Below are 12,342 nucleotides of genomic sequence, written 5' to 3' on the forward strand. Positions count from 1 at the left end.
ACATATTTTAAATTCTACTACAAAAGAGTTAGATGAACCCATATATATAATATCATCAACATAGAGATAAATCATTATAATATTATATTCACTTTCCTTCTTTAGATAAAGAGTAGGTCCATTATTGCTCATTTCAAATCCATTTTGATGAAAATAATAATCAATTATACTCTACCATGCCCTTGGAGTTTGTTTAAGTTTATAAAGAGTTTTTTTTAGCTTATACAGATTTTCTTTATGTCTTATTAAGTTTATAAAAGTTGTGTTTAGATCCCCAAACAAGCTAAATATTTCACAGAAACCCTATTCACTACCTCAGCCCCCCTAAAACATTTAAAGTTGTGTTTAGATCCGACCCGACTTGCTAGCGGGTCTGTATACTCGACCCATAATTCCGCCGGTCAAATTAAATGGGTCGGATCATTTCATTTGATGGTTACGGATCGAGATCGACAGGCCCAGCAGACATAAGCTGATCCGCTCTTCTGTTTGGATCTAGCTAAATGCACAAGTAAAAGAAATGCTCTTAACTATCTCTTTTAAGCTTCTCCTCTTTCTCGTTCTAGTCAACAACTACACCACCGACGTTCCACTTCCATACATTTGATGGGAACATCGAGTTCCTACTCCTCGTTCTACTCAGTTCTTCAATGATTGCCTCCAAAACCAGCTGGGTGGCGCCCGTTCCCTCCACTTTGATGTGATTATTTTGTGCTCCTCTCAGATGTTGTTACATGCACGTTTCTCCTGTCCCTTTCCATGGTTTCATGACAAAATAATATGTGCAGTCGAGCATATCTTTTCTGACAACTCCTTTTCATCTTGTGATTTGTCCGCCCCAACCTATTGATTCTGAGATAAGTACTTTCTCTAGAGAAATAGAGAAGCTTGACTGGAAAATTGGGTCTGAGACAAATTAAGTTGTGTATATACAATGAAGCAGCATGAGTTGTAAGAGGGAGGTATAGATAAGATTCATAATGTGAGTGTTGGTGCAGTCAATAATGGAGAAATCGAACGTGATATTGAGATGCATTATTACTTTGATCATTGGCGTAGATAAGACCATCTGAGAGGAGACATAAACCACATTATTTAATCCCTCCCCTTTTTTCTCTCAAGTCGAACGATTAGTATATTGCATGGTGTCAATCAACCTTATGCATGCATGCACGTACTTACGGAAAGCTTCCCTTTTGATTCGTTAATGAAGATTAGTGTTAGCTTATTCCAACAATACACTAACATCTCCTCTTAAAATAATTTCGAATAAATACAAATTCTTCGCAATAATCAGAGTATTTCCTTTTTTTTGGTTTACAATTGATATGATTAATCATAGACTCTTCTTTTGAGTGTTAGAATTGAATGCATGCATCTGAAAGTCACATGAGTGTTAGAATCGAATGCATGCATCTGAAAGCCAAATTTCAAATGCATGCATGCATGCATCTCTACGTGACGTAAAGATATGAGTTATTTTTCTTTTGGTCGACACTAGAGATGATTTGTGGGCAAAAAATCCACAACTATTTGCATCACATAGTAACATTGATAAGATATGAATTGCTCCTAGTCATTTCTTGCTTTACAATTCCACTCCACATGTGCATCACATGCATATCCCAGTCCTCGACCGAGTCACTCCAATCGATTCTCGATTCTCGATTGACCGAGTCACATGTGCATCACAAGCCGCCAAAGTAGGGAGAAGAGTCTTTGACTAGTTTCTGGAAGAAGGGCAAAGATAAACCACTCAACCACACAACAACCAAGAAACTTAAGCACTCATAATCGAGTTACTATGATCAACAGCAAGAAGAGTTAAAGCCCTCCATATTATCCCGGAACATCGAATCGTAAAACAGAAAGAACCCTAGTTGCATAGAAGACGGAGAAGAGAAGAAATAAAAGAAGAGGACCGATGATCACGAACCAATATCGACGTATCGGGAATTAGAACACAACGAATCCAAAGAAAAGCTCTTAAAGATCGGAAAAAATCGAAAAAAAAAAGATGGAAGGCATCCATCATTCTAGGGTTCAAATCATGAACGAAGAAACGATTTAGAACCGTGGTAAAGGGGCAATGATGAAACCTTTGTCGAATAAAATCCACACGGGAAACAAAAGCTTGATCGAATTCAAGAGAGGGGAACAGATCAGTACCTGAATCAGAATAACGTCTCAATGAGCGTTTATCATCCTTTGACCTACTGTGGTGATGATCCTTATGCCTTTTCTTTTCTTTCTTATCTTGCTTCTTCTTTTTCTCATCTTCTACCTGTACAATTGAAAAGATTAGTGATTCAATTGCAGATGTGGTATGCTTATAATTCGAACAACAATTCTTCGTTTGTATTCTTAAGCCACATAATCATTTGAGAGACACAGGAAAGAAAAAATAATTTTTAATAGTAACAAACTTATAAAATATTGATTCTCTGACTTGGTGGGTTCAGTTTGCTGACAGCCTGATACGGAAACAAAGAACAGTGATTCATGAAAAAAGTTAATCTATCAAATAATGGCATGGAACTAAAAGGATGAAAGGGTTTTTGGCCACAACTTGCCATCATTTGAGCAAACTGTGGTGATTTTGGCAAACGCATTAGCACAAAACCAAGCACAGGAAGGTGTAATTTAATAAAAGAGTCCAACAAAATTTTGAGATCTGATAATTGTAACTATGCAGATTATTTAGAGAAGAAACATGTTTATGGACATTCTAGCATCCATAAAAGGAAAACAGACAAAACCACTTACAGATTTCTTAATCATTGCCATCTTTATGGGATTATTCTTTATTCGAGCAAGTGCTTCCTGCTCACGCTGACGGATAAGGAGCAAAGGGTCAGAGTGAAGTTTCCTCCAAGTATCATTTGCCGACTGAGGCTTATCCTCAAATAGAGCTCCAGGAACAGCAACCTGACATACATTAAGAACTTATCACATGTTATATTACATCGTAGGAACAATGAGGAAGGTGCATAATGAAAACCAAAAAGTATTGGTAAAAAGATGTAACGACAGTACAACATACGAGCAGTTAAATTGAGAAACAAGATGACAACATTAAACATTAATATACCAACATATAAGACGGCTAGTTTTAAGAAATGCATAAAGCACATTCCAACTTTTCAATCAAGAAGTGATGCAAGCAAGCAAACAAACAAAAATGAACTATAATAAAAGGCAACAACGGATCTACAGGAATAATGAACACTTGATATTGTGCATGTCTCATGATATAGCAAAGAAACTTTCCACATGTACAACATGGTGGCACAGTATTACACTGCGTCCAACAGCTAGCATATCAAAAGACAGCATGCAAAAGCCTCAATCAGACATATTTAGTAAATACTTATTTTACTCACCTAAATCTACGGTAAAAGCCAACAATGTAACAGTACTCAGTCCATTTCATCCACAAATACAAATGTTTATTTGTGAAAGATGTAGTAAACAAAAGGAAAAATAAAACAGGCTCCAGAAAGAAGAGTATAAAGGTGGGTGTACAATTACAGTATCCACAATGGCATACAACATTTTTAAATATATCTTACATATATTAATATATGATTTTTCACAAGAGAAACTTCCTATAGTCACACACCACTATTCTGATCCACCGGAGGATCATTGTTGTGTTTTCCATATAACAGAAATTGTCTGCTGATGTACCGATAGCTAAAGCAGCATAGCTACAATGGATCAATAATTTTATTCTTAATGAGGTGAAGAGTTGGGACTTGGTAAAACCACAGATAGCAAGGAAAGAGACGGGGAGTGCTCCTTTTGCTACTCCTCACCTCAACTAACCTCACCCCTATCCTCATTCTCAGGTGGATTATTGTTATGTTTTACATAAACCAGAAACATTCCACTGATATACCAATAGCCAATATGGCTTATGAGGACTTATCTACAGGTAAGAAACTGGAGAACTGGGATTTGGTAACACCACAGATAGCAAAAGCTAGCTGCTACTGCACAAGACAGAACAACATGCTATATGGGTTGAGATTTCAAAGATACAAGTGAAGGAAAGCAACAAAAAAAGAAGAAAGAAAGAAGAGGAAGGACACAAGCACAGAGAAAAAGAAAGAGAAATGTAACATAAGGATGAATTTCTACTATAAGAAGAAAAATTAGCATTCTGATGCTACTCTTGAGGTATATTTAGTTCATAATTTTCCTAGTTTAGTGTAGTTGTAGAGCTTGCAAACAATCAAAATATGTTGTTTTAAAAGGAAAAAGTTCACGGAGCACTAGCAAAAAAATGGTTTCTAGCTATCTGTCCTAGCCATTTTTTGCCCATGTGGTCAGGAGTATAGGTTGAAAATTACTTTTATCTCTTTACATAAAATGAAAAAAGTTTATAAGAAAAGCATACCTCTAAAATTTTAAGCACTCAAACTCTGGGACACTTCATGCATCTAGAAAATGCCAATCCATGAAGCTACAGTATAGGAGCACATTGCTCAAGTCACATATAGGTGTCGGAGCTTAAAATGATATGTCGAGTATCCTGCTTACCACTGCAAAAAGGTAAAATATTTACTGTTAAACTATTAAATGTGACTGTCAAATATTTTATTTATTATCACCTTGATAATGCACTTACAATCATGTACCAGCCATGATGAATCAACTATCTACTCATGGTAAATTGACATATGCATTTTTTGTATAATCACATATATTTATTAGGTTTGATCATTGATGACAGTTGAAGTGGCAGTTTCCGAAGATTTTTGGGAGCGATGAACATGATCAAGGGTCAGACAAATCGTAGTGAAACTTCAAATAATTAAGAGAAAAAGGTATGGTGAACATGATCGAGGGTCAGACATATCATAGTGAAGCTTAAAATAATTAAGAGAAAAAAAAACTTGAGCGTGCTCAAGGTGCAGTTTGTGATAAAAATTCTTCTATGTTTCACATTAGTTCTTTTATGAAAAAGTAGACAAAAACAAAAAAGCCTCCGCTATTCCAAGTCCATCTTTGAACATGAAATCCCTAAGGCAACTTATCAAGATAGTCATTAATATATAATTGGGTTAAAGAATTTTGGCCACCTTAAAATCAATGCAGGTGTTGCCCGAAATTCCATATCTACTGGAGTTCTAAAAAAACTAAACTATTACTAATAAATAATTCGTAAGAGACATGTATGACTGATGTCTTCCGTAGCCAAAGTGATGGAAATTCTTAGATGTTACTGAATACTCTATGAAAATGGGTTTTCCTATTGACAAAATTCAACACAAAAAGAAGTTCCATGAAATAAGAATTGCATCTAGTGCCTGAAGCTCCCAGCAATATGAGGTGTAGGGAAGGGTAATGTACACAGTTATAGCCTTAAAAATAAAGGTTCCATAAAATAAAAAACAAAAGAGATATGCATGATTATGATTATCATCCAGTGATTCTAGAGGTCAGCAAATCATGGTTACAAACTTTTCATATCATGGTATGATAAAGTAATGACTTGTAGCAAACAGACAAAGCTTCTCATGCTCATCCGATAAAGTTGTAGATTGATGCCAAAGAGAAATCTCTTTAATATAACACCAATTTTATAAAAAAAACTCTAATGTAAGATAGCCAAAAAAAAAATCCCTTAAATCAATTTAGTAGAAAAGTTCATAATGCATTTATTAACCAGCTATCAGAATGACATTCATTATTAAACATAACTTAACGTACTCAAAATCGTTGAAGAAAGCTTTTATTTCTAGTAATGCTTATTTGGATTTTTTTTCCCTAGTACTAATTATTAGGTTTAACTAGCAATGATGAAACAATCTCCAAATATCCTGTGCTTCAGGACTTTCTTGCTAGGAACTGTCTGACTGGGCAATTAAAGATATATTGAGAAAGCATATAAGGCTTTTCCTTGCTTCAGAAACAATAACGTGTAAATAGTAATAGAGCAAAAAGATGATAAACCAGAGGGATAGAAACCAATAAATATTCTTAAGTCTCCATATGATTAAATTTATTGTTGTCTCCACTCTCCACACTTGGAAAATGTATTGTTAAGTCTCCATATGCTTAAATATCTGATTCGGGATTGTGATATTTCTTTGATGCAACCTTCTATAAAGTTATTGTTCAAGTACATGACTGTATTCTGAAGCCCTATTCAAGATGTAGAAAATTGGACATTCAATTGATGCCTAACAACATCGTCATCACACAATACGCCATATCTTTATACTCAATCATGATGATTCACAAAAATTGTACCACCAGCGGCGACTTCCACTATCTCAACATCCGAGGCTAATTCCTCCAAGGTACAATTCTTTTAGGATTATTATCCTTCATTCATCCCTCACCCCCAAAAAAAGAAATTAGGCTAATTATTATTGATTGTTCGTTTAAAATTGAAAATATCAGCCACATAAAATACTTAAAATATGTTTGAAATCATTACCCTCGTAATTGGAGTTATAGTGATATGTTGTTGTAGTAGTGGCTAGCAATTGATACAAAAATATTAATGAAATTTATGTAATTTTATGGAATTTTGCGCACATATATATATATATATATATTCTAATTTTCTATTTAGAGGACTAAATATGAAGATATTAATTTTATCTTATTTTAAACTTTTTTTCATATATATATATATAAGAGAATTAATTTTTAGGATGATTGTTATTCAAGGTGATGATATACACTATTTTTATGTATATTATTGCAAATAAATAGATTTGAAAAGGATAATTAGCCAAACAAAAACTTTAGGAACTAATACATTATTTAATTAATATGCTGCATGGAAAGAATTTATGCCACAAAAAAAACGAAATTCCATTTGAGTGCACCAAATAAAGAAAGAGACATCAATCAATATATCTAACAAACAAATAACAAGATGAGAGGAAACAGTTTCTAATAATCATATCCCATGATACTGCCAAATAAAGGAAAAAAGATGTGTTTAAGTTGGAGGAAAGGCACATCATGAAAAATAAAAATCACATTTTTGTTTATAATTACATAAAAAAGAAACTAAAACTCCTAACATCATTTGATTGCTTAAGCCAAATCCTTTGCCATTTTTTTGTACATCGTTACATTAACTACAACAAAACCACACCAACGTAATCCTCCGATCCCAATTAGGCATCTTGAATTACAAGACCGAGTACCAGACAGATACAATCGAAATCAACCCATTTTGAATCACGAAAAAGCCGATCAAGCAAAAAGATAGTCATTTTTAGCAACATGAAGAAGTAAAACAAGCAAGAACAAAAGAAAACACAAGTACAGGCAGATCGACACGAACTCCATTGGCGTGGCGCTGAATCCGAAACCAATCCGCTTACTCGCATCAAGAAAACAAGATCCGCCAAGATCTAAACCAAGAGAACCTAGATCGGAGGAAGCAGAAGAGAAGGATCAATTCACGCACCTTCTTCCTGAGGCCGGAGGTCCCGGGCTTCTGGCCCTCGAAAGGGACGGTCTCCCTTCGCGTCACCGCGAACACCACCATTGCACAGAGCGTAGAAACCGAGATCGAGATCGAGGTCGAGGAGAGAGAGTGTGGCAGCGTCGGGGAGAACAGATCGGGCATATGAAGGGGTGGCGCCTGTTCTCCGCACCTGCTGATAGCGAGCCACGTATCATTTAGGCTTTCGTCGGCCGAGTCGTTTCTCGTGGCGGACGGTCGGAATCGGCCCACGTGGCGAACCAGAATATGAAACCTTCCATGTGTTTTTACCTATCTCTCCCGCTAAACGGCTGTAAATATCGTTTTTACCCCTGTAAAGTTTAATATAATATGCATGCCCTTTTATTTGATAAAGATCACTATCAATTATGATTTTTTAATTGATAAAGATCACTATCAATTATGGTCAATGAGTTTAATGCATGCAGCAAAGTACCATGTCCAAGGACAAATGGATTTTGTGATGATTATTGAAGAATTATATCACTGCAAATCAAACTAAAAAGCAAAATAAGCACAAATTGGTGTCAGAAACCAACTTAACTCGATTCCATATATTACATAAGATATAAATCAGATCTTGAGAAAACACATAAGCATAGTTAAGTACATTGATTTACATCACAAAAATTTCAAGGACAGAAGCCTATTCTTTGATAGATTGGCAATGAGTACAAAGCATCAAACATTAATCCAATAAATATGCCATTCATTGAGGCTCCTTGCAATAACTTACCGCTGCTACAATATCCATACCATGGCAGCAGTATTTGGCGATCAGTAAACTCATTTTCTAATTTATTAGTTATTAAGTCTTGCATATAGGCCTACAATGTTGGTTCCCCAATTCTAAAAATTTTACTAACAACGTTTGAGGTAGTGGAACATCATAAAAATTAAATACTGTAGTATACTATGTAACATTTTCATCTTTGCCAATAATCTAATAAACGAATCTACCTCATTAACATGCATTATCAAAGTAAACCAATGTTCATCGTACTGCAGCATATCATCTGTTATGGGTGGTACAAACTAGTTTGTTGGTATCGGTACACTAGTACGAACTGATAAGATGAACCACGATTTGAACTATGAATAATGTAGAATATGTCAACGTCAGTCAGAGTTACACGGAAAATGTCATAACAATCACATGCCTTATAACAAGCAATGATCAAGATCAGTCCAATGAAGTGCTTTCTTGACATAGTATGCCAATTTGAGTTGTAGTGACAGAGAAAATAAATCATTAAGCATGTCCTGCATGTTAGTTACCACCAAGTAAAATTGAGTTGAGAACTATGACTGACTGCTAGCACTTCTAGTTGTACCAAGTAAAATTGAGTAGAGAACGATGATGACTGCCAACTGTAGTGTTATCCTGAACAATTATCTCGATCAAGGATATGACACCTCACATTTGCTGTTCCATGTGTGGCATCCAACATGGAGCAAGAAATGTGGAATCAAGGTGTCACAATTACAACAGACTGAACCTGCAAGGTCAGTTGACTAACTTTTTTAAGGTTTCTCAGGATTCGACCAGAAACCATGTCAGGTTATTGTAGGAGAAAATAAACACATATGGTCGGCTAAGAAAATAATTATTGATGCCGGGTTGCAAATGACTCATTTTTCTTTCCTTCTGTGTTCTGTCTCTCCCCCTATTCTTTTTGTTTTACATTTTTGCCAGCACACCCATATTGGTTTGACAGTGTACCTTGTGATAATGACAGTACGTATCATGACAGCCGGTGAACAACATGGGGTGTGTCATGCAACTGATTTTCTTTTCCGTAACATGAACATTAAATTCTTACTTTCATGCTTTTATTACTTTTATCCACTTGGTTCAATGTTCATTTTAGAATTGCACTTTCTCGGTCCATCAATCAAGTTCACTCCTGACTCGAGCTAAGAAATGCACTTAACGGGCATCTCATACTATAGATCAGTTCCAGACAGTAGAAGATGCAACAAAATAATTGCAGGAAAGATTTAGCTTATGAAACTTGTACCTGTATTGCGACAAGTACCAAATCTCCAGGATAACTAGAAACTATAGAACGGAATGTAGAGGTTGCATTTGTTGATATAAAATATCTAGTAAGAATGCAAACAAAATTAGAAAAATGAACCACAGAGAAAAAGAAGGCCTAAAATAATGTGTTCAAGAATGATGAAGTCAAAAACAAATCACAACTCTCTAAAGAACCATCAGGAGAGTAAGTAAACAAATATTACTATTCTTTTAGACAAGTACAATAAATTCTATGTTACTATTCAAAACCAATTTTTTGCCTCACTCATTTAAGTAAACAAATATTATTATTTTTATTAGACATTATGCCCATGTTACATTTTCATAGATGATGCATATTACCATGACACTTATCGTGTTTTTGACAATTAACAGAAATACATTGTTAATCAAGACCATCAAAGACCAAAAGTTTGTTTACTGGACACACTTTGCAAAACCAAGTTGTACTGTTAAAAAAAAAAAAAACTGATATGTCACAATATGATATCCTAGAAACAAGGACAAAAAATAGATGATGGCGAAAATGTAATTCCTAGAAACAAATAGAAAATAGAAATCCTTACCAAAGACCCCGAGCTAATTGTCAAATCATCATTTCCACCAAGTTTTTCCATGCTAATTCTCAGATTATAAAGTTCCACACAACATCCTTCCCTCTCCTTCAGCTACAATTGCTTTCTTTCTCTAGTTTATCATGTATTAAACCATTTGAGAAAACAAGAGAGCAAGGATCACAATATGATCAGCTACACCATCTAACGTTTATGATTACATGACAAATTTTATCATGCAGCAAACAGAGAATCTGTTCATGCTTCATACTAAAACAAGAAATCCTCTTCCATGCCTCGTAACTATTATCTAAACCAAGTTCTCTAGAAAAACTATTCTGCCAATCAACAAGCATAGTGGATTACTTATGGAAAATAATTGATGCCAGGTTAAAGATAAAATGGCTAGTACACGTGTTGTATCGTGTGGCTATAATGTTAGATATGAAAGTTAAATCACAAGCTAACTCAACAAGATTTATAAACTTTTGCTTTTGGATTGACCTAAACAATTAGAAATCCATGAAAAAGAAGAATCTGACTGAGGATTGGATATTCCATCTCAATGATATCACAATATTACCATGGCCAGTTAGATGATTAGAAGTGATTGATTGACCAAAAAGATATATATAAAGTTTTAATGCCCCTGTAACATTTTATGGAAGTGGCATGTGTGCTTATATTTCCAAAATTCTTGTTTCTTGTCAAAAGGTATGTGACATAACCTATAGCCACCATGCATTAGATATGCCATTTGTGATCATTGTTGTACAGAATACTCACCCAACAACACCAACAATAAGCCCTCATGACCCACCATATGAAGATGGCTGTAGTATTCATTGGACACCAAATATGGCCTCAGCTCATCCTCTATATACAATCCTTTCTGCAGTTTGTGAGCCTTATAGAGGCAGAGATCCCAGCCAGCCCAATACATTAGCAAGAATAGTGACCCTTCAGTGACCAACTAGCAGAGTGTGTTCGGTTAAATCTAGATCTATATCACAACATTTTGGAAACCATTTTCTTACAATATGAATATTCAAACTTCATAATTAGTTATTTTTCTGTGAAGAAAAAAAAGGACATGGAACAATTATCAAGGACATTTTAATTGCATAAGCTAGAATAAACAAGGCACCAGAATAAATCTAAACAGCCATAAATGGAAAATTACTAACTGGATATATACATATAGCATGAGTTTCTAAAATATATATGCTGGAAAAAAACTAAAATAAATCTAAGCATTCACACATTTGGATACAACAGTATGTAAACACACAAATTATAGTAAAAGTTACAAATTCCAGCCTCAAGGTTACAGATAATTGATTATGTTTGACTTCATATAATTGGCAAGTCATATAAAAAACCAAAAGGGAAATTAAAATATAAAGAGTAGAGGTGTGCATACTTTATCTAATATTGCCACACCTGGCAACTTTGTTCCTCTGAGAAACTCCCAAGCAACTGATGCATTTCTAAACACTGAATACTGATTAGAATAACTTGATTTTCCTGCAAACGCTTTGCAGGCTGCATTCCCAATAAGAATCACCTCACTACCATTTTTGCTTATTCTTTCAAGTACGGATGCCAATTGAGATGTTCTTACGCTATCTTCCTCTAAAGAACCAAAACTTACTGAACCAATCAATATGACTTTCTGTAAGATGTGAATATTTATTACGGAAGCAGATATGTACAAAATAATTCACAAAACACAAAAGAGTCAAATTATAAGGCATAAAAAATAAATTTTAAGCAATAAGATATAAAAGCTAGGTTAAGAAGCACTACTACTATAAGGAAAAAACTAAACAAAGAAAAATATCCACTCAAGTTTAACAATTAGGGTTCATAGGATAAAAAAGAAACCTTGCTTGAAATTTTGAATAATAGCGCCATCAAGCATCACAAAAATATCCATCTTTCGCAATGTAGATGTCTTTTCCAATTAGCAATACTATAAATTTCATCCGTATAACTAAGTAGCTAGACATTTTCAGTATGCTAAAATGTCAATTCTGTAAGTATTTGAGCAACTTTGCTGATCAAGTTTCTCATGATCTACTTAAGTCATTATATATAAAGCTTTGTTATGTTTACCCATCTAAAAAGGTCAGGTTTGGTTGCAATTGCATCACCCTAAAGTGACAATAGTCATAGTATCTTTGGCTACTTTCTAAGTCACCACTCACCCACTATAAACCTGAAAATCTTCTTCTTTGTGCAAGCCATATTTTTTGCATAGC

The 12,342-nt window shown here is 34.7% G+C and overlaps 1 pseudogene; it reads right to left on the reverse strand.

Annotated features, from left to right (window-relative positions):
• Positions 1-1,329: 1,329 nt before the first annotated feature.
• LOC135618005 (uncharacterized) overlaps positions 1,330-12,342 on the reverse strand; it is a 43,526-nt pseudogene continuing 32,513 nt past the window's right edge.

The sequence above is a fragment of the Musa acuminata genome, chromosome BXJ2-7, assembly GCF_036884655.1.
Source record: "Musa acuminata AAA Group cultivar baxijiao chromosome BXJ2-7, Cavendish_Baxijiao_AAA, whole genome shotgun sequence".
Classification (NCBI taxonomy): Eukaryota; Viridiplantae; Streptophyta; class Magnoliopsida; order Zingiberales; family Musaceae; genus Musa; species Musa acuminata.